Here is a 4,078-nt window from a genome sequence, read left to right as displayed (position 1 = left end):
GTTGTTCACATATTGAGCTTGCTCCATACTCTCAAATCCATCAGCAAAATTTACGGCAGTCGCCAGCGATGCTGTCTTAATAGAAACTTGATCTACTTTGGTCAGTGCAGCCAACTGTGTAGAAATAGTAGCCATCTGAGCAGTCAAAGCAATGAATGCATCAACCTCATGAATTTGAGCAGGCTTCCTTATTACAGATCTCTCACTCGGCCACTGATAACTGTTAACAGTCATTTGCTCAAGCATCTCATAAGACTGTTCAGGAAATTTAGAAAATATTGAACCTCCAGCTGCAGCATCCACAGAAATCCTCGTTGGGCCATTCAAACCATTGTAGAATAACTCAATCTGTTCCCAATTCGGAAAATATGGTTTGGACACTTCCTAAGAAACTCCTTGTACAGCTCCCAAGCTTCATAAAGCTGCTCAAAATCTTGATGTTTGAAAGTAGTGATCTCAATTTTCAGTTGGGCAGACTTGGCAGGAGGAAAGTACTTAGCCAGAAATTTGGATGCTATGTCTTCCCATGTAGTGATACTCCCAAGAGGTAGTGACTGCAACCAACTACGAGCATTGTCCCTAAGAGAGAACGGGAACAATCGTAGTCTAATGGTGTCCTCAGTAACACCATGAATATTCACTGTGTCAGCAATCTCCAGAAAAGTACGCAGATGCAGATTTGGATCTTCAGTAGCTGCACCCCTGAACTGATTCTGCTGCACCATATTAATCAGAGCTGGCTTCAACTCAAAATTATTTGTCGTGATGTTCTGCCGAGCTATCCCAGAATAATGAGTATTGATCACTGGTCGAAAGTGATCTCTGATCGGCACCGGAGCATTATTGACATCTCGTTCTCTTTCTCTTTCTTCAGCCATTTGTTGCAACTCTTCTCTTCTAGCTTTTCGCAAAGCTTTAGCAGTTTTCTCGATTTTCGGATCAAAGAGCAGTGAGTCGTAACTTTGGATTTTTCGCATAAACTGCATAGACAGGAAAATTTTTTTAAATTAGAACCCAAAAAATAAAATAAAATGCTCTAAATCAAAATTAAGACTAATTAGAACAATTTAATATAAATCAAATAAAATTCAATCCCCGGCAACGGCGCCAAAAACTTGTTGCGTGTTTTTCGCTCGCAAGCGCACGATGTCAAGTTATGATATAGGAATGATCCCATGGAAAATGAATAAATGATATTATATCAAATATTTGCAACTAATAATGTAATATCCAAAAAATTCATAAATCTATTCATGATTTATTAAAAGAATTTTAAATGAATTTTAAGTTATTGTATTTTATTATTCATGATTTAAAATTTATTATCAATTAAATATATTTTATGTGTTGTGTAAATAATTTTAAAGTTGATATTTTATGTGTTTAAATATATGTTTATTTATTATGTTAAATGATTTTAATTGTTTTATGCACTTTAATTATGAAGTGTAGAGTTATGATTTAAATTATTTGATGTTAGGTATATACCTAATACATATTTATGCCTTACAAGATATTTAAATGTTTTCACGTTTGAATTAATTTTGTACAGAAGGAACGAGACTAACCTATGCACGAGATCATAAGAAATATTCTTACGAGTATTTTGAGTATAATATTGCCATAATTTTATTTTTAACCTCGAGTAGAGAATATCTCAATAATCCGATTTTAGGCGTGTTGAACTGACTATGTTTTATGTATTCAACACCACACATGTCGTATTAATTCCTATAATTTCCATCTATCTACCCTCTACCCCACCCCATTACTCTCTTGTCTCACACACACTCTCTACCTCACGTAATTCCCCCCTTCCTCTATCATTTTCCTCATCTTCTTCTTTGGAGTCTTTTTCTCCTGCGGTTCTTCATCTTCCAAGGTAATCCAAGCTTCCAAGTCCACTCGTGCCAAGGCTAGCTCGTTGCCAAGAATCCGGATAAACTCCATATACGGTTAAGGCAAGTTTTTCAACAAGTATTTTAAGGTTTTGAAACCCATTCAAGATTATAATTATTTTAATATGAAAATGTATGTTTATGTGCATGTTTTAATGGTTTATGATTTTGAAGAAGCATGAAATTCAAGTATCAAGTTATGAAGTTTTGAAATTGTGAAGCATGGTCGTTCTTGACAAGTTTTTGATAGATGTGTAGAAAATAATGATTCTTTTGAAGATTATGATGTTATTGGAAGTTTTAAAGGTGAGAAAATGATGTTTAATTGAAAGAAAATGAATTTTTGAGATTTTGAAGAAGTTAAGCAATATTTTTTTTATGGTAGTTACGGTTTAAAAGTTTTGAAGCAAAATCATTTAATATTTTAGTGTTTTGAAGTTAGTTAATCCATTTTCAATTACAAGAAAATGAGTTTTGATGATTTATGAAGTTAGGATTTTGGGTAAAAGAAGTATATGTTTGAAGTTAAAGTGTTGAAGTTGTGTCCGGTGACACCGAAATACCGATACTTGTTATGATTTTGAGGATAAAAATTAGTGTAGTGATCCAAATGATATGAGGCCAATTCTATTTGGAAAATAACTTATTTATCTACAACTTTTGTGTTTTGAGTTTTATCAAAATCAGTTTGGAAGATTGGCCAAAATCGCTCCGAAGTGTGTCAAATGTTTTGAATTTCTGGAAGTGACACATCTCCGGAGAATCAGTATAACTTTTTACTGAAAAATATATTTTAGGTGAGCTTTTCGGCATTCGAAAGCCAAGATCAAGATCTACAACTTTCATGTTTACCACTGTTTCAGATTCTGACTTACGAATAGAGTTTTGGAGCGAGCAAGATGAACCAGTTGCGCAGGTCAGGCGCGCCCGCGCCTAGAAGTTGAGCGGGCGCCCCTTTCATTCGAAATTTATGATTTTTATATTTTATTTTAGGGTCCTAAATTCATGGTTATGATCTTTTAAGGCTTCTAAAATATATTTAAGAGTTTCTATGCAAAAAGTTTCAAGTTTTAAGTCAAGAACGACAAGAACGGCTTACGTGGACCGATTACGTTATGTGATGCATGTACATGTCTAAGTTTCTTTCATGAAACCTATGTTCAATATGAAATTATGATTTTTATCATTTATTACATGCACGAAGTTATCGAGTAAAGTTTTATGTTCATGAAACAAAAGTTAAGATGGAAATTATGATGTTTCAATGATGCTTCAGGATGGATGAAATGATATGTTGATGAAATGAAAATGATGAAGCATGAATGAATAATGCTATGTTGAATTATGAAGATATAATATGTTGATGCATGAAAATATTTTGATGTCTTATATGTCTTTGTGGTGGCAATACGGGAACGGTGCTCCGGTTTGGGCTCCGGAGTAGCCCTCCCAAATACAGCTCAATGTATGGGTTAGGTCCTCCGGGATGAGCTCCGGAGGAGCCTCCGAAAAGGAATAAACGAATTTTATGAGGCTTAGTGCCATATGCTTGTTGATCAACAGGAAAGAAAGATGAATGTGCCCATTATGACGGTTGCCACAATTTCACATAATTCATCACCCCAAATGATAAGTTTTTATGTTATGTTCATGGTTAATGTTCACGGTTTGATGTTGTCCAAGTTGCATGATTTTATTTATTAGATGTTAAGTGCAAATGTTTATTTAAGAAGGAAATGGTAAAGTTTTGAGAATATGCATGAAGCCTATTTTCAAGATTTAAAGTTAAGTCTGTTAATGTATATGTTCAAAATCCTTGGATCTTTTAAGAGTTTTGAAGTTCATGTTCAAGATTTTAAGTTTAAAGTTCTATGATGTTTACGTTAAAATTCTTCAAGTTCAAGATATCATGTTATGTATGCTCAAGTCATTTTAAGTTTAAATTATTTTGAAGCTATAATGAAATCGATATGTATATTTTAATCTTGCTGAGTCCTTTAGACTCACTATACTTGAATGGTGCAGATGGTTTAGCAGTTTTGATTTAAAAAGCTTTGGCAGCAGGCTGAAGAGTCCAAGAGGCGAAGACATTGCATGGCACAATAGTTCTAAAGCTCTGATGTATTTAAAAAGAAAATATTTACCTATGTTTATTTATGTTATGTTGTTACAATATTTTA

At 33.7% G+C, this 4,078-nt stretch overlaps 1 non-coding gene across 1 annotated transcript; it reads left to right on the top strand.

The window, feature by feature from the left end:
* The first annotated feature begins 363 nt into the window (after positions 1-363).
* Positions 364-470, top strand: LOC140885948 (small nucleolar RNA R71). Its single transcript, XR_012151359.1, has one exon. It is a non-coding gene; the product is annotated as a small nucleolar RNA R71 (small nucleolar RNA).
* The last annotated feature ends 3,608 nt before the right edge of the window (positions 471-4,078 follow it).

The sequence above is a fragment of the Henckelia pumila genome, chromosome 2 (assembly GCF_033568475.1).
Source record: "Henckelia pumila isolate YLH828 chromosome 2, ASM3356847v2, whole genome shotgun sequence".
Taxonomy (NCBI): domain Eukaryota; kingdom Viridiplantae; phylum Streptophyta; class Magnoliopsida; order Lamiales; family Gesneriaceae; genus Henckelia; species Henckelia pumila.
This window is presented reverse-complemented; position numbering and strand designations above follow the sequence as displayed.